Consider the following 19,295-nt stretch of genomic DNA (forward strand, 5'->3'; position numbering starts at 1 on the left):
AGAAATTGATGTTTTTAATAAAAATGCAATAACGAGAAAAAAAAGTGGAGGAGGAAGAGGTGGAAGAACACTCTTCTCATGGAGGAGAAACCTGGAGGTAGGTGTCTTAGTGCATGCGTGTGTGTCTGTGTGTGTCTTACTTGGCAGCTCTTTGCACAAGTTTCGCCTCTACTGATGTGGTTGGCGAGAAACTTTTTTTAAAAGCGCATTTGAAGAATCTCAGATGTTACAAGACGAAACGCCCACATGTGTTTGTGTGTGCGTGCGTGCCAGTGAGCGAGCTCAGATTGACTTGACTCTTTCACTTCAATCGCATCTTTGTAGGTCTGCTTGTGGATCCTATAAGCAAAGCGCAGGGGGAGAGGTTGCATAGCACAGCTTCAATGGTTTCTTTGGCTGAGCCATAAGGGATCTATAGCACCAGCAACCTGACTGGCAGGCAGATGGGTGAGGATGAAATGAGAAAATATCAGATAAGAAGCTGTCAAAATTCAAAAATGCACCAGTCAATAATCAATGTTTTTACCCAAATACCTGAGGAAGAACCCCAATGTTTGAGAGAGAGAGAGAGACGCAACACACGCACACACAAAACAAAAAGAGACATCAGCAGAAAGTGAGGAGATGCACTGACTCAGTAGAACAGCAGACAGACATGTTCTTAAAGGGACATAAAAATGGAAACTCTTCTCTTTCTAAAAGCTTATAAATCCAATATCACGAGTAGGGATGGGTACCGGTTCTGACATAAACGGTAGTAACCAGACCGAAAAGCAACGCACATTTCGGTGCTTTATTTCCAGTGTTGCCAACTCCTCAGTAAGGAAAATCGCTATTGGCTGTCCTAAAAGTCGCTAGAAGTCGCTAAATGACGTCATCACCTAATTTGCATAATTGGTCATGCTAATGTAATTGTAACGTATGTTGTTGGAGAGAGAAATAACATTGTGGACGAGACATAAAGTGAGTAAAAAACGTCCTAAATGCATTTAGAGTTTATTTAGAACTACAAATTAAATTTATTTTAGCAATTATTGTTTTTTAATGTCACAATTCCAACCCTGCTCCTTTACCCGGGCTTGGACCGGCAAAAGCGACCCGAAATAGGCACTCTGGTGGAGTTACTTTGTGTGTGTGTGTTTATAAGTAGTTTTAAACCTTGTGATCCACAAAACAGCATAACAGTAAAAGAAGAACTGACTGCGTTACAGCACCCGGTGCTTGTTGAGAGTAAAAGCGATATGCGCTTTCACGTCTTTTTAAAAAAAAGTCGCTAGGGGGTCTGAAAACTCGCTAAATATAGCGACAGAGTCGCTAAGTTGGCAACACTGTTTATTTCGGTGCTTTTTTTTCCTGAGCTGTGATACACTTTCTTCTTCCTTACATTTGTATTGGCGGTTGGCAAACAACTGAAAGGTGCATTACCGCCACCAACTGGTATGGAATGATACACTTTAGATTCTAGCCAATCATTTTACGTTTCCGAGGATAGTAGGCGGGTCCAGGTATGTACGTTCTTTTAGAGCAGAGCTACAGATTAAAAACGCCCAAGGCGAAGCGGTCAAAGTCTGGCTGTACTTCACAGCAAAATATGCAAACTCAGCAGCCTGCAACAAGTGCTTTAAGCTGATACTGTGATATTGTCAAAGGAGGAAACGCCTCAAATCCGATGAAACACCTGGCAACGCATAGCGTTTTTTTTTAAAGCCGAGAAATGCGCTGTATTTGATAGCTTGCTGCGAGACCTCACACCGAGCACATCTACTGCTTGTGGGTTGCCTGTTATCAGACCCGGAGTTAGCAACATCCCCCAAAAACCCGAAGAGGAGAGTCCTGGCCCCTAGCCCTGCCAGTGTAGCAGAAATGATGACGGATGATGATGCAGCAGCAGCCGTTCTTCTCTGCGTGAGTAGCTTAATGTTGTTCGTGTGTAATTTACGTTGAGTAGGCTAACCACGTTATTACATTAATGCATGTAAGGTGAACTAGCAAATATCATCATAGCTACATGCGGCTGTCTTCTTGTTTGATGGCAGATACTCCCTTCACCCTGGCCAAAAAGGCTAAAATGACCAAAGAAAAAGTGGAAAACAGCTAAACATGAGAGGTTTTTGGACCAATTTTGTGTTTTCCATTCTTTAAGCACTGGTTTGAGCACCGGTTTGAGCACCGTTTAAGCACCAGCACCGTTTCAAAAGTACCGGTGTTGTGCCAAAAAGTGATTGTCTGCCAAAAACTGATTTCCAATGTTTCTGTGTATTTTTTCTGTGTAATATCTTTACGTATGTTCGTAAATACACTTCGGTGAACAGGGTTTACAAAGGGGTTATATAGGGAATTAAAAAAATTATCCGTTTTTCAAGTATCTTTACAACTCTGTGTTATTGTACTTACATTATAACCAATCCGGTCCTTTATCCCCACCTAAAATATTTTTACAGAACTATTGTAATATTTGCTGCCATTTCTGCTGTCCTCTTGACCCACTTACTCTTACAAAAGACATTTTTAATGTTAATGAGATTTTTTTTAACTGCATAAATAAAGGTTATATAAAAGTCGCTGCCAAAAACTGATCGCAGCTTCTACCTTGTTACACGAATGTTGTTTGTGGCTCAAGATGACTTTATGTCATCCATAAGCGATGCATTTGACATATGTTTCACATATTATAGCCCAACAAGTTACTTATAGCAGTTTAAATACAAGCAATCAGTTTTTGGCAAATACCGGAAATCAGTTTTTGGCAGACAATCACTTTTTGGCACAACACCGGCACACGATGGTGAAAACCCCAGTTCTACAAAACGATCACAAACCCAACTCTCATCTCCTCCTCCTTCGCCGACGTATTTACTCGGCTGACAAATACATGTGTCGGCCATCGACGAAGTGAGAAAGATGAGCACATGAATAATAAATCTATAGCAGCTGTACATTTTTAATTGATTCTTCCCAAGTACAAACAGCATGGAGATAGTGATAGTCCTTTGAGGAGTCGTCGCGTGACCTCTGCCTTGTTAAAAAATTTGATTTGCATTTATGTTTTATGATGGCTGGTCACTTGAGAGGGTCCATCAAGCAGACAGATAATCTTTGATAGCTACAGAATCATAATATCACAATCACCATCAGTCATTGTTCTTCTGTCTTTTAGATCAACCTAAAATCACTCACACAGCACTACCCTCTCATACAAAGCAACCCCACAGGTTGTATATAGCTGTAGCAAGAAGTCTGCAGCGAGCAACAGAAATCTTGACCCAATTATTCAATGAAAAAAAATCTCTTCATCATTCTGGTTTCCAGATGCTAGTGTCACGGTTCTGGGTCAGTTTGACCCAGTGTTTTGAGTTATGTTTTGGTGTGTTTTTGCATTTGGGATTCTTTTCTTATTATGATGATAATGATGATTATGACTCTATGTTTCAGTTATTCTTGTTTAGGGATTAGTTCGTAGGTTTTGTCCTCAGGTTTATTGCAGGTTTAGTTCAGTGTCTAGTCCAGGGGTCTGCAACCTTTAACACCCAAAGAGCCATTTGGACGCGATTTCCACGCAAAAGAAAAGACTAGGAGCCGCAAATACTTTTTGACATCTAAAATGAAGATTTTTTTTTTTTTTTACCTTTATGCTTTGCGTAAACAACTAAGGCGTGTTGCTTGAATCCATGAAGTGCTACAGAGAAAATGACATTTTATTTATGTTATTAACACATTTTGAACTCTTAAAGAAATATAATAAAAGGAAAGACACCCAGCTGAACTAAAATGATCCATGTAGCAAACAAAAACTGTTGTGAGCCGCCACCTTTATATCGCCTTTGGGCTTTTGAGCCTTGACCTGACTTTTAAAAAAAATAATTGGAAAAAAAAGCACTATGCTGCTAAAAAATGAAAAATAGATATTTGCAAAATTCAGCCTAAATATGTATTTTACCTGGTTAATGTGTGTGGTGGGGCGTGGTCTGCAGCGCCGCTGCAGGGGAGGCGGACGCACCTGAGCATCATGCAAACAGCGTCGGTTCTGCCGTGGTATGTTTACAACGGGATTTCTGCTCCTGAACCTCTGCGCACAGTGTCTGCAAATCGGGGCTGTACGAAGTCACTTTCATCTTCACGCAGGACTGTAAGCTGTCATCTGTGAGGCGCGAGCGGTGTTTGTTTTAACATAGTTCACGGTGGAGAACAGCTGCTGACATAATGTCGATCCGAAGATCCATAATTCGCTTACCTGGGGTTGAAAGTCTCGATAAAGGCACGGCGTTTCGGCGGGTATATTGGCTTCCGCAAGTGTGACGCTTATTTTGAACGATTAAAAAAATAATAGAATATAATTTTATTTTTATATTTCAATATCACAATAATCTTCCAATTTAGAACTACAAGTTAAAAAAAGAGCTAACATAAATAAAATACACTTCAGCTAATTACTTAAAAAAATTTTTTTTCCCAAACCACGCGGAGCCGCACTAAAAGGACTAAAGAGCCGCAGATTGCCGACCCCTGGTCTAGTCTGTCTCTCAGTGTCGTGTCTGCGTCTTTGTTTAGTGGTGTCTTGTTTCCTGTTTTACTCTGAAGGTTCATGTTCCTGTCTTATGTCAGTGTTTCTAGCTTTGTTCCCCCTGTCTCATTAGGTCTTATTCCTCTCAGCTGTGTTCCCCTTCTGTCTCTAATTCCTCAGTGTATTTAAGCCCAGTGCGTCTTTGTGTCAGTGTCGTGTCGTCTGTTAACATTCCTGTCATTCTAGCTACACGTCATAGTTTTTCAGTCTCTGTTCTGGTCATGTTCTCATAGCCAGTCCAGAAGACTGTCCTTTGCTTTTTCTTGTCGTGTGCATAGCTCTTAGTTAGTCTAAATCAGAGTCTTAGTTTTTCTTAGTCTTTAGTTGTTTCCCAGTTTAGGCCCTTTGTTTAGGTCATTGCCATAGTTTATGTTTGGTTCTTTTTGCTTTACTGTTTACCGGCCCTAATAAAGGCTCACTTTATAAAGGCTAATAAAGGCTCACCCAGGCGCACCTGGGTCCTCCAAACACCCTCCTCACGGTCTGCCCTCGCAGACAGCTAGAGCCACTTTTCCCCTTCCTTCAAGGAAGTCAGTGTACACTGTGAGGCCAGGACGAAGCAGAAGACAAAGTTAGCACCTAGCTGCTAATCACAGCAGAGCATGAGTTTGTCAGGACTGGAAATTAACTGAAAATTTGGACTTATTTAGATATAAAAATGGCCCCATCTGAAGGATAGTGGTGGAGTTGACAGGAAGAATGCCATAAACTTAAAAACATCACCCTGATTTTGAGGAGCGTCGCTGTAAATAACGCAATGAAAAGCAGTAAGGCTGCGATGTCCTGCTCTTTTTTCCCCAAAATGAAATTCGAGTTGAGTGGATACAGTAGTGGAAATCCAGGGAGATTTCCAAAACGAATCAAAACGAGCTCTTCCCATTAATGAAGCAGGAGTGTTTGGAGCAGTGTAGCGCTGCACAAAGGCTGATTTCATTTTGAAGTCACATTCAAGTCACTTAAAGTTTTGATGGCTTAAGATTTGACACAATGTGCAACATCACCCTAAAATAAACTAAAGTAAAATAATCTCCCCATAACCAAAGTAAATAATCTGATAAAATACAAAGAAAGATAAACATGGTGCAATAAACATATTATGTTACAGCCTCAGTGCAAGTTTGCAGTAAGATTTTGAGTTGAGACATATGCTTCGAAAGTTTTTGCTGGATGAGACAAGTTCAAACAGGCTGTGGCATGCTGGTGCATTTCCTGAGGCAGTTTGCGCTGTAAATGACCTCCAGGCTGGTTGCTACACTGACAATCGTCTGCACTGAGCACAGCTCTACACTTGGTGTAGAGCTCCAGAGATAATACAAACATTATCACGTGTCTCAGTGATGGAAGATCAGCCTTTTTTCAGCATTCTTAGGAAAAACTGAAGGTTGGTACATGCTGATTCCTGCTGATGAAGGCTGGAGTATAATCCTTGTTCAGTGTAGCTTCTGATGCCGATGATGAGTTTTACCCAGAATTGAGGGACAGGTTGTCCACTGAGCTCACAGGATTTTACACCTCCGCTCTGTAGGCAGATTAATCATTGCTGGAAATCAGCCCAATTACTGTTGTGTCATCTGCACATTTTCTAATGTTACTACTCACAATTGTGAGTAACAGTATCACAGTATCTCCTGTATTATGCCAGAAGGCCTATGGCATATATATGTGATGGGTTTCTGCAGCGATTCAGAGTCATTACGAGCAATGAAAGATTTCTCCAGTAGAAGTCGGAGTATTTAACACTTCTAAAAGCTCATGAATGATTGAAAACAACATAACTATTTCTTCTGGGGGGATGATTTTTCATTCAAAAGCAGTCTGCACAACACACAGAGGCCCGACCACGATGCAACAAAAACAGCAGGGAGAATTTTCATATTTGCATATTCATACAAATAAGAGGGGTCGTGAGGTTAGATCATTTTCAAACATATATTAATGCGCTTCAGTTTTTCCAGTCAGACTAGTAATCACTCTATCTAATATTAATGCCTATAGATTTTCCCACTGTGTGTTTATCAGTTTCAATTATGTGCAGTTAATTATCTCCATATTGTGGAACAGATGGTGCCCTCACTTTAGTCATTTTCTTTTGGGAGTCCATGGTATTTTCAGCCATCTCGATCTGTTCGTCTCCACACGGTGACGCGTCGGACCGATAACACTGACGAGGTCAGACTTCACCTGCCTCCAGTGAGTTCAAGCGTCTCCCCCCCTGACCTCAGCACTCTGCACATGTGGCTGTTTGCTTTCTTCTACAGCAGGATGACAAAAGCTGTAACAGTTCTGTACTTTTTAAAATCACTTTCATTTGTGGCACTAATGATGTGTTTTGTAGGCTTGCTTGTGGCATTAAACAGATACAGCTGGCGCAAAGCAGAAAAGTGGATTTTGTGCTCTCAGAGAAAGGTTACTCTCAATAAATAAATACATAAATTAAAAACACCCGAACGGAGGGAAGGGGTGCCAAAAGGGGTATTTTTGAGATACTGCATCCTCATATCCTAAACGTGAACTCCATGAAAAATCTCCAGACTTGAATAATTCAGTTTGCAAAAGGGAATATTTGATTAGGAGATGAAAAATCTACTGTGAAAATTGTAACATATGTTTGCCGTTTGGCCATTTAATTAAATAACTGAAGTGGAAACAACATATACAGTATCTTATTAGTTTACTGCATTAAAGAGTAAAATAAAACATAGAAGCAACAAACTTCCTGTAATAATGCAAGCTACAATTTCTCCCATAAATGAAAAATTCATGCTAAATTATTCTCCGGTGTAATGTATTAGGCAGTGGTCAGCTCACATTATTTAAGAGCTATAAGCATTTATAGAGTGCCTTTTTTTCCCTTGCTGCTTAAAATATAAGAGTTATACATTTTAAGCAACTTATACAGTGCATCTGTTCTGTTTCTGTTCAGTCTTATAACTGAAATTTAGTTCTAGTGTCACAGCAAATTCAGTGTCCCTCCAACTCTTCTCATGTAATTCTACACAAATACGCGATATGTCAGTGCAGCTTTTGTCTTATCAATGTCTTCATAAGACAAACGTCTGTAACTGGAACTAATCAAACCATCACACATGTCTCTCAGTAAATCAGGAGCCTTCAGTCCCGCATGGAGATCTAAGAACACCACGATAAGAGTTCGGACTAAGAATAGTGTCTCCTAGACAACATGTGTATTTGCTCCTTTATAGCAGGGGTGTGGGAACTCCAGGCCCAAAGGGCCGGTGTCCTGCAGGTTTTAGATGTGTCCTTGATCCATCACAGCTGATTCAAATGGCTAAATGACTTCCTCATGTCTTGAAGTTCCCCAGATGCCTGGTAATGAACTAATCATTTGATTCAGGTGTGTTGACCCAGGGTGATATCTAAAACCTGCAGGACACTGGCATCCCTCCTTTATAGCAGCGGTCCCCAACCTTTTTTGCGCCACGGACCGGTTTATGCCCGACAATATTTTCACGGACCGGCCTTTAAGGTGTCGCGGATAAATACAACAAAATAAAACTAGTACCGGTACCGAAAAATAGAAGATTTATTCATAACACACGTGAAAAGACCCAGGAAAACCGAGTTAACGATAAAAACGATAACAAAATAACGCTGAAAACCGATAAAAACCCTGAAAACTATACATTTCACACCTGAGCCTCAACTCTCGCGGCCCGGTACCAAACGACTCGCGGCCCGGGGGTTGGGGACTGCTGCTTTATAGTATAGTGAGTTTGTGCACAAGTGTGTTCATACTTTGATGATAAAATTCAGACTTGGCTCTAACCCAGTAATCACCATCATATTTCTTCTTTATGTTTCTGGTATTTTCCCCACTTCCTGTGTTTCTTTGCTTTACTTTCCTTATCAATTTTTGTTGTCATGTCTGATGTTATTAGTGTGTTTTTGTGTGTGTTTTGCTAAATTTTACTTCCTCTCTTTGGCTTATTCCTGCCTCTGAGATTCCCTGATTGTTTCCACTTGTTCCTAATTACCTTGATGTATTAAGCATTGTGTTTTTGTTCTTTGTTCGTTAGTTAGCTTGTCCATTGGTGTGCTAATGCCACGTGTCTCCACATAGCAAGTCTTGGTTTCTCCTTCGGATTGATCTGGCTGTAGTTTCTCATGTTGTTTTAAACTCGCTGTGCCTGTTGTTATTTATTCTCTCGTTACACTTCATTGAATTGGTCCTCAATGTTCTTCCTTATTTTCTGTCATATGTACTATTAGACTGCAGCAGTGGTGGATGCTCAAATTAAACATGCCCAAAGTTTCAAATAATAAGGTCACCATATGTGCAGTAAGTAAGCCAAAGCATCAGGATTCAGACTGCTCTAAATGCTTGTTTTGAATATGGCTTCTACTCCTGTGTCTAGTTAATGTTAATGAGAGGGGAGTGGTCACGCAGAGAACTAAAATTGCTTGTTTCGGATGATGACTGAAGTGAAAGGCTGCAAGCTGCAGAGAATAGAAGAGAATTAAGGGTTATCTATAACTGCAACATGCAAACTCCTCTCATAGAGTTCGGGAATAAAAAATTTAAAGTCTAAAATAGCAATAATCTGTCCTTTTTTTAATGGTTTGCTTAATCACCTGTCTTAGTGTTGATCTACACACAAAGTTTGGGCAGAAATAGTTTATATTGTTGTAATTTTAACTTCCACAATGTCAACACTGAAGTATTTTCTTTAGAACAATAAAAAAGTAATGATTACCGCGAGCGGTGGGGACAATATCAGCAGGAAGGATGGGCCCTGGACTTCACTGATAAGAACAGGTGATCAATATTATAGAATTTAACAATCCTGTTTGACTTTGTCTGGTAATGTTATCGTCATTCACAGACTATACAGGAAAATGACATCAAAGAATGACATTTGGTTCTGGACACCTTTCCTCCCTCCGAGTTTAGATAGATAGACAAAGTCGTTGCGAAAGACGTTTTTAACATTTCCACATCGACGATGAACCAACAGTCACGGCATTAATGGGTTTTCTGCCGCTGCTGGGTAAAAGCCTGAAGTGTGTAACTGCAATACAAACCGCTAAAAGCTAATTTTCTGCTGTTGGGACCATGTATATTGACCTTGCTCTAACAAAACTATACAATCTGTCTCGCCTCACCCATTTTTATACGGATAGCTTTCTCTAGTTTATTTCCAAGCAGAGAAATATAAAGAAGCGTTCCTTCTGGTCAGCCTGTTTCTGGTAGTTTGTTTATGATATAGGCTTCTTATCATGATTTCATTCCTATAGTAAACAGCCAGGACCTTGCTCTAAAGCCTCCTCTGCCCCTTGAGCTGATAGCAAATAAAATCCCGCACCCCGCCTCCATGTTTCCCTGGGATCCTAAACTCCAGACATGTACGTGTGCTCCAGCAGGAGCAGCAGCAGTTCTTCAGGTCCTCAACAGTCTCTGTATTGTCAGTAAGCCAGTTACGAAACACCTCGGTCTCACAGTCAGATTGTTCCACAGATGTGGAGCTGAGTGGCTTCCAGCTCCTTTGATGTGACGCTGGAGTTTCTAGATTCTACTTCTGTCTATCTTTGTCGCCTGACGACAGCGGCTGCTGAGGGTTAGATCTTATTTGCGGGGCTCAGCGTAAACAAGCCATCCGGGCGAGCCAAGTCAACCTGACATCCAAATAACAGACGTGTAAGCAGCATTGGGAGATGGAGCCCAGGCTTTCTGTTAGTCATTTTAATCACTGACACTCAGATGGAATCGATGCAGATGTGAGATGGAGGTCTTACACCAAAGGTTAGGGGAAAGTCGTATCTAATCTCACCGCTCTGTTCTTATTTGTAGCGTTGGGTAAACAGTGGATGTCTCGGGAGGGGGGGGTCTTGCCTCAGTATCAGGCGGCACAAGTTCAAAGGCAACGCAGGGGCCATGGGATGGAAAAGGCAGGAGGCAGGAGGGGATGTGGTTGGGACAGGGCTCCTGTTGTCCCCAGCTGTCCTGTCCATGTGCCCCCTGACCAAGGGGCAGCCCCAGGTCAGAAGGCCACCAAGAAGAAAGGAAAGAGGGGGTTCAAATGAAGGCTACAGACCCCAGCAGTCAGGAGGAGGAGTGAAATCTGTGTATGCGAGTGTGTATGGGCTTGTTTGGCGACAGCACACAATGTCATCCACTCCCATCCCCTGTTCTCACACACAGGGACAGCAGGACCAGACGTCCCTTTGGCCTCTGATATATTTATATGCTCGGAGCACTCTCTGCTCAGAGAGGGAGACTCGCGAGACGCACCTGAGCAAATATTAACATCCTCCATAAGGAGCTTTTGATGTGCGGAGGCCAGATCCCGGGGTCGGCACAACTCAGCAGGCTCAGAACGCGAGCGCCGCAGAGTCAGTAGAGGAGTGGGAAGATATGGAAGAGCAGACAGGTCAGACTGACAGTCGGGCATGAAGCTTTGCGACACATTCTGGGGTCGGGAAATCTGCATTCACATTATGAGGGTTATTTATTTAGAGGTCTGAACCAGAAAGAACAAACACATGCGGTGACCTATCAAATGAACCCAAAAGCCAAAGTAGTTTGCATGAAATGCAGTGTTTTTGATTCAGCCGCACAACTTGTTCTGATGACAGTTTTACAGCAATGCTCAAGAAGTTTTTCTTTTTAATGATAGGCCACAGTTAACACATCGAATTCTGTCATTCAGCCCTCCCCAAACTATTGTCGAAAGTTCATAAAACTCAACAGCGCACAAAAAAAAAAAATCCACAACTTATTTGAAAGAGGAAAAAAGATTAAATTCCACAGACTTAAGTGTCTTTGCTGCTAAATCCCTTTTCAAACGTTGGGAAGAGACTTGAGGGAAATAAATATATAAAGTCATCCAAGAACGAAGCTAAGTGGTTTATCTCCTTTCATCTCGCCACCGCTATATGAGGATTAATCCTGCCTTGTGTCTTCAGTGCGAATGTTGGGCCCTTCTGAACTACATTAAATAGAATAGATTAGCTCCTCCAAAAAGTCACAAGGTGGCATTTTCGAATCTGCCTAGTTTTTAGGCGCCGCAGACAGAGGACGGCACGAGTCGGTATCTGTGCTCGGCTTTGTCTTTGAGCGTGTAGCCGACATCTGAACTCTCACCAGAGTGAAGGGACTGCTGATGATAAGGCGACATTGATTGGCTTTTGGTAACCAGGTTTATCTGAAGTTTTAAAACATCTGTGCATCGACCACTTTCTGTGCTCTTATTTTGACGGGTGAGAGAGTAAAGGAAAGAACCTGACACTTTGAGTGAGGGGATCCAGTGCCTCTGTTATGGTGTGAGGTGCATTTTACTGGCATGGTGCTCTTAAAGGGTAAGGCTCATTGATGTATACAAAAATAGACCTAGATGAGTTTTTCCAGAGTGATACTGCCCCTAATCACGGGGCATGAGGGGTCACTGAATGATGAGTTTGACAATGTTGTAAATAAACAGTAAAGCTGGTCTTAGTTTTTAATAATCAAATCAATCAAAATTTATTTATATAGCACATATTAAAACAACAGTGTTGACCATAGTGCTTCACAGTCAGTAAAAGCATGAGACAGTTAAAAGAGGACAACAAACAATAGGTAACAACACAACAAGCTAGACCAGCCAACTAGACAGAATCAAAAGCCAAAGTAAAAAAATAAGTTTTAAGACGTGATTTAAAAGACTGGATAGACTCGGCAGTACGAATATGAACAGGGAGGTTATTCCAGAGTCTAGGTGCCACGGATGCAAAGGCCCGGTCACCTCTCGACTTCATTCGAGTCCTAGGTTGTACTAGGAGCCTGTGGTTGGACAGCCCGTTCTCACTCCCGAGGCGTAACATGCCGACGTTTTGTCACGTCCCGGGGCGTTCCTGAGGAACGCAAAAGGAGACCTTCGGCGTTCTTATGGTACGCGGCGGGTTATGGCCGAAATCCAGTGCAATGACGCTCCCGCGGTAATAGACGTTCCAGCCCTGTATTCCAGCCCTAAACCTAACCTTATCCCTAGCCCTAACCATAACCTTTTTCCTGAGATTAACCAGGACTTTAATGATGTTAAATAGCGTGTTTCTAAGCGATTTGAAGAAAAAGAGCGAACATGTGTAGATTGAGTCCATACGGTTCTCATATTTCCTCATTTTTCCGAGGTCGTCATTTAGGAACTTGGTGGGTAGCCGAAAACGTAATATGTTGACGATTTGTCACCTAGCGTAAAATGTTACGCTTTGGGAGTGAGAACGTGTTGGGTTGGACGATCTAAGTGCTCTGTTGGGATTGTATGAGTGGAGTAGTTCAGAAAGATAGCTGGGCGCTAAATTATTCAGAATATTAAAAGTAAACAAAAGAATTTTAAAATCTATACGATATTTAACAGGGAGCCAATGTAGTTTGGCTAAAATTGGAGTTATGTGTTCATGGATTCTCGTACCTGTTAATAGCATTAGCTAACTTTTGGCTAATGCTAACTGACTGTTCAGGTAACATTACTGATCAGTTGCAATGTTGATCCTGGACTCACATTGTTGTCATGATGCTGTGACATCAGATTGTGCTTGGTAAACTAGTAACCACATGCACATTTTGCTTTTATGCACAAATACAGTTTCAGCCATGAATCTATAGTTTAATGCATCTGGCTACAGAGTGATGTTGGACAGCGCTACACCACCACCATCAGCAGCAGCATACCAAATGAAAGAACTGTATTTATCCATCCTGTCAAGTTCATCGGCTTGACATCGGAGAATCCCTGCCAAGCTGATGAAAGACGCTTTTCTGCCAAGATGTTTTGTCTTGTTTCGCTTTTTCCTGGAATTTGTCATCAGTCTGTATGTACTCAGGTGGATGTTTGTGGCTGTGTGTGAACAGAGAGCTGAGAGCTAAGCGAAAGCCATATGAACTATTCAACAAACTGTCATCTGCAGGAGCATTGTTATGCAGCTATTCATCAAAATGTCCAATCCTACAGGCAAACAGGACAGCTTACCAGAGGAAGTGCAGTGTGGGTGTGTAATGCAATTAAATGACTCCTTCGTCTTGTTTGATCTGCTTCATTTCATTTGGTCTTACTAATTTGGAAGAAAGATCAGATAAGGTGATGCCATCATGTGTTTTCACATCAAAAGTGATGGATGACAATGTTTCCACTATGTTTCCTCTTCATCTCCTCTCTCAGACTTCAGAGGGCAGTGGTGATTAGATCATCTCCAGCTCTCCACACAATGAGCTATTGTGGGGAAAAGCAGTCATAAATTGGACTTGTCAAGGCTATCTAGTTAAGGCTGGATCAAAGGCTTTAGTGAATACTACTACCTCTCATCCCAAGAAGACTTATTTATATTCACTAATTTCTATATTTTTTTCTTAGTGGAGGAGTAGAAGTGCAAGTTTATAGACAGGAGATGTTCTAAAAAATCTGACAGTTTATCTGAGGACAAATGTGGAAATCAGTGAGGTTGTTCAAACTATGTTGTGTACCTGCTTCTTATTCTATATTTTATGTGCGCCATATTGAGGGGGCTGTCTGATGCAGCTAACTAGGTGTGTAGGACATTCTCCAGATACACTGAGTTAGGAGAAATATTAATAAATCTGCAGCTATGCCAGATATGCCCAAAACAATCAAAGCTAAAAAGATGCAGGCCTCACACTAGTAACCAAAGGGAGAAAGGAAAGGTGGAGGCAAGGTTTCCTGTGATCTGGTGTCAGACTGAGGCCATCAGCTCAGATTTTAGCGTTTAAAGAATGCTTTGACCAGGTTTGCAAAAATCTTGAGGTTTCAATTTGTCAAATGATGGGCTGGGTTATTGTTTCCCATGTCTGGATTTGGAGGGAGCATACTACATATGTCATACTATAAACTGTAGGCAGTTTGACATAATTTATGCAACCTCATAAAGTGTACTCTTGCTTCATCTCTGCATGCCTATGGCGCAGTGCAGCACAAGCTTCCAGTTAGCAATATAAACCTTAGGATACAGTCCCACACACCAAAACAAATGAGGACACAATGCTTTTAGGGTTCATGTTTGACCACAAAACTGACAACACAAAGCGAAGTACTAATCGGCCTAAAGAGGCTTCAAAGTAAACACCATGCACAGTGAATCTACTTTAGAGAAATGTAATGTGATTACAGTAAAGTGTAACTTTGTAGCATGTTACATCCAACACACTGAGTACAAGCCTATTGTATCACACTTATGGTCATGGCACGACATTAAAATCACAAAAAGATTAAGTCAATAACCTCCTTTATTAATCATCTTTTAGAAAGTTATGTTTCTGCCCCAAAATGGTTGAGGTCTGACAGCCAAACGGTCCATGAGCTTACAAGGAGGACGGGCAGTTTCCACATCAAACAGAGGCTCAATCAGGGCTTGACTTACAAACCAGGAAACATGGAAAACAACATTGATCACATTTTTGTCATGAAAAAAAAAAAAAAGCAAATGCATGTGTATTTTGTTTTATACTGAACAGACAGAACTTTTTTAGCTTTTCAGACATTTGAAAAGCTTCATTTGACAGCTTCAAGGTCCATTCAACAAAATATTTAAAAATGTTTGGTGGGCTCGCCATAAAGCAATCCTGTTGATTATGCTTTGACACGACCAGTGCTGGTCAAGTTACCTGAAAAAAGTAATAAGTAATTAATTACTGATTGCTTCACAAAAAAGTAATCCCCTTACTTTACTGATTACCTATTTTCAAAAGTAATTAGTTACTTAGTTACTTTTAAAACATGATTTATCCCCTAAATAGGTTATAAAGCGATAGATCTTTCAGCCCAATTCTACTTTTTCTGCATAATCCATCATATAAAACGTAATCAAATGAAAAAGTCTCTTTTTAAAACTTGTTTTATTAGTTTTGATCTTTGATCTTTTGAACATTAAATTATATGCAACATCATCTGACTGGAAGAAATTTGTTTAACATTTAAACCTATTTTCTGCACATTTCAGCACACAAAATAAAATATTTTTTGTGTTAACACTCAGTCTTTCAAATAGATGCAAGTAAAACACAGCAGAAAATAAATAAAATCAAAGACTAGCGGTCCTGTTGCTCTATTTTCACCTGTAAAGCAGGAGTGGGGCAGGCGGAGGTTTGCCTGGTGCAGGTGTGCCTCAGCGGTCAGTGGAAGGATACGGCAGTTTCTCTGTGAATTTCACATTCCAGTGGCAGCGCACTCGGTGTTTGCTCGGACGTTTAGGGGTTTTTTCGCTGTAAAAAGAAGTTTTCTTCCCACGCAGAGAGCAGCGGACGCTAATGTTTTTGTCACTTTTTATGGAATCAAACTCAAAGTAAGGTCAGTACTTCCACGCTTTAAACGCTGCACGCTCATACTCTCTCCCGCACTCGATATATTATCCATTGTTGATCTGCACGCAGCTGTTGCCACGAAGAAAAAAAAATCGCAAAAAAAAAATCACGGTTTTAGTAACACAGCGTGCTTACTGGAAAGTAACAGTAATCTAATTACCCTTTTTTGCAATAGTAATCCCTTACTTTACTCGTTACTCAAAAAAAGTAATCGGATTACAGTAACGCTACTGCCCATCTCTGGACACGACACAACCCATGTGCAAACTCGTAGTCTGAAAAATAGTCAGTAAGCGTAAAAAGTAAGATAGATCAGAGGCGGAGGCAGGCATTTGATACACCCGGGGCTTAGCCCTAAAGGGTAGTATGCATGTCGGATTGTGGGGGGGGGGGGGGGGGGGGGGGGGGTTAGAAATGACTGTAAGATTAATAGGCTCTGTTTTGAGTTTTGTTAAAAAAAGAATGACTTCATATAGCAAAAAATATATATCACATATGCAGGACACCTTAAACTAGGTTTTTAATTAGGCAGCAAGGCAGAACAAAATCAGGGCTGTATCAAGACATGAGGACTAAACCCCAATTCAACCAAACCCAGAAATGATCCAGAATTAAAATAGGACTACAACAGTTCAAAATGAGGACTATTTAGGACTTAACCAAGGCAGAACCAGAATCAGAACTAGATGATAGTAGCACTAAAAATCATCATAGACCTGCACTACACTTATTTTTTAATTCTACCAAAGTCCACTATTTAGATTCAGAAAAGTTTAGATAATTATTTTGCCTTGTTGTGCAAACAAGCCTGCATAACTTAATAAATATAGAATTTGAAAAAATAACAAACCTAAAAAGAAACACTAGGTACGAGATACATGAGTCCCTATGATACGGTGATACTTTTGGTAAACAACCATTTGACTAACATGTGTTTCTCACCTGCTCTTGTTCCATCTGTTCTGTCCTCATTCTCTCTCTCTCTGTTCCTCTCTCTCCCTCTCTGTTCCTCTCTCTCCCTCTTTGTGCTGACAATCGAGCCAAACACCAACATCATCAAATATACAGTTGAAACCAGATATTTACACACTCTTCAGATAAAAACACCAACACTTTTTTAACTGTAACATCAAATCAGACTAAATGTTTAATTTTTTTTAGATTGATAAATATAAAAACATATTTGTTAACTTTAAGAGTAAAGAGAGAAACTATCTGTATTTTTAATTGCAAATGGCACCAAATTGTATTCAAAATTGAGCCACACTTATGGAGCTCCACAATTCTTTTCCTGGTGTTTTGGTTGATATCTCTTGATTTTTCCCATTTCAAAGAAACAGGCTCTGTGTTTTGCCTTATATGCATCCACAGGTGTGCCACCAATTTACTCACATGGACTGTACGAACCTATCAGAAGCTTCTTCAGCTCAGAATGGAATCATCTGGAGTTTTCTTATTAATTAACAATAAACTTAGTGTATCTGTACTCCTAAATTTGATGAAAGTGATAAAAAATAGACAGCTCTGTCTCTCTTTATTCTGACATTTAACTAACTCAAAATATATTTCAATATTTATTTATCCAAAACAAGTTTACTCTAAACTGATGTTGCACAGTAAAAAAATGTTCTTGTTTTCCATAAAGTGTATGTAAATATCTGGTTTCAACTGTCAATATACTGCTGTGTATTGAAGTTCCTCTTGTTTTGCATAGATATACTGAACAATATGCAAAGCATAATATATAAAATAACATCTACCTGAGTTTTTTCTTTGAAAGAAGCCCCTTATGTCCATTCTTGTAAATCAGTGCATTACTGAAACAGATTTATTTAGCCGTGGAGGGAAACAACTGAAAATATGAAATAAACACACATAAGCTAAGACTGTCTAAAGAAACAGCATTGTTGTTGTTCGGCTTTTCATTTCACCATTTGTTGATTCACTTGAAGAGCAAGTAACGTAATATGGGTCAAGTGATCCGTTTCTTTTGTGATTCACCGTCATATTTACATTATTTGTACAGTACGAATGATTTGCTTTGCTACCTGGTCGAACTTCAGTCCTCCTCTGTCCGCCTGGCTGCGCTTCTCCAACAGCGCACTCGCAGGCAGCAGCTCCCCCCGCCCCCTCGCTCAGTGTCTGAGCTCGGATCATACCAATATTAGGGGGGGATTTACGCACAGTCGTAAATTCCCACAGCGTGCACTATGTGCTTCGAATATTGCGTGTAGTTTTTGTTTTATACAGTTGTCAGCCAGGCATCTAACTATGAAAAAATTACACTCCAAAAGTCGACATATGAAATAACATTGATTAATATTCAATTACCTGCACAAAAGTACTCAGTTACTTACCACCACAGAACATCAAGGATGCTAGAATAAAGAGCTATAACTGGCTACAGTAACCACTATGGAAAAGTATATGCTACATGTGGCAATACAGCAAAAGACCACACACTTCTTGTAGTCTTAAATAATCCTTTAATACCTCTCAGATTTCCCCATATGTGCAAAAGCAAACAAATAAATCCACATAGAGAACATATTGTTCCTTAAGTATATCTTTGCATAAGGTTGAAATCGGACTCTGAAAACTTTTCCCAAGCAGCTGTAATACCATCAAAGCTCACGTCATGCTTTATAGCACAGCAGTGGGAGTTGCCTGCTGTTCTAGTATTTTAGTATGTGTAAACAGGGACCAGTAGTGGACCTCTATCTGTCAGCAGAAACACATTTGCAAGGACATCAAATGAGGGCCAGAGCTGAAGAGCAGGCCACCTTATTTAATAATTAATCAAGGTGCAGTTCAAGGCGCACACTCTGATGAAAGCACCGTCTGTCAGGCAAAATTAAGCCCTTCTATCATTCCATTATTGTTGTTAGTTTAGGCTGATCTCTCTTTCATTCCTTTCTCTCATTCCCTCCCTTCCATCATCTTTCTGCTCCCCACTCCTTTCTTCTCATCGTAGGTCTGAAGTTGTCAATGTGTCAATTCAAGCGAGCCGCAGCACGCTGTTTCATCGCATAGGACGTTTGATGTCTTGATAAAAAAAAAGTGCTTTGAAATCTGTTTATTTTGCCTTTGCGTTACTCTTTCTTTAGCACTCTTCCTCTCGCTGGCTGGTATGCTGTGGGTTCCTCTCATCTTTTGTGACTGTGAATTAAGGCGAGCAAAAAAAAAAAAAAGCAACAAAAGGTATGCAAGCGTGCTGACGACATCACATGCAGATGATGATGATGATGCTTTGAGTAAGAAAGCTCCTCAAGGGCACGTAGACAAAGAGGCCAACATATTCTTTGGACCGTGTGGGTGGTCAGATATGACAGGAAAGAAAAACTGTCAGTGTTTGCTTTTATATCATTTTGAAAGGAAAATCTTGATAATCTGCTCTTGAAAAAACTTTATCCATTATTCAAAAAA

The 19,295-nt window shown here is 40.5% G+C and overlaps 1 protein-coding gene and 1 long non-coding RNA gene across 2 annotated transcripts in view; both read right to left on the minus strand.

Annotated features, from left to right (window-relative positions):
- The window catches only part of frmpd1a (FERM and PDZ domain containing 1a), a 434,267-nt gene that overhangs the window by 101,187 nt on the left and 313,785 nt on the right, over positions 1-19,295 (minus strand). The gene's annotated exons all lie outside the window — the stretch shown is intronic.
- LOC146516241 (uncharacterized) overlaps positions 11,279-19,295 on the minus strand; it is a 220,187-nt gene continuing 212,170 nt past the window's right edge. The window contains exon 3 of the long non-coding RNA XR_014874746.1: positions 11,279-12,323. This is a non-coding gene — a long non-coding RNA (uncharacterized LOC146516241). The remainder of the gene's footprint in view (positions 12,324-19,295) is intronic.

The sequence above is a fragment of the Neolamprologus multifasciatus genome, chromosome 6, assembly GCF_963576455.1.
Source record: "Neolamprologus multifasciatus chromosome 6, fNeoMul1.2, whole genome shotgun sequence".
In the NCBI taxonomy this organism is placed as follows: Eukaryota; Metazoa; Chordata; class Actinopteri; order Cichliformes; family Cichlidae; genus Neolamprologus; species Neolamprologus multifasciatus.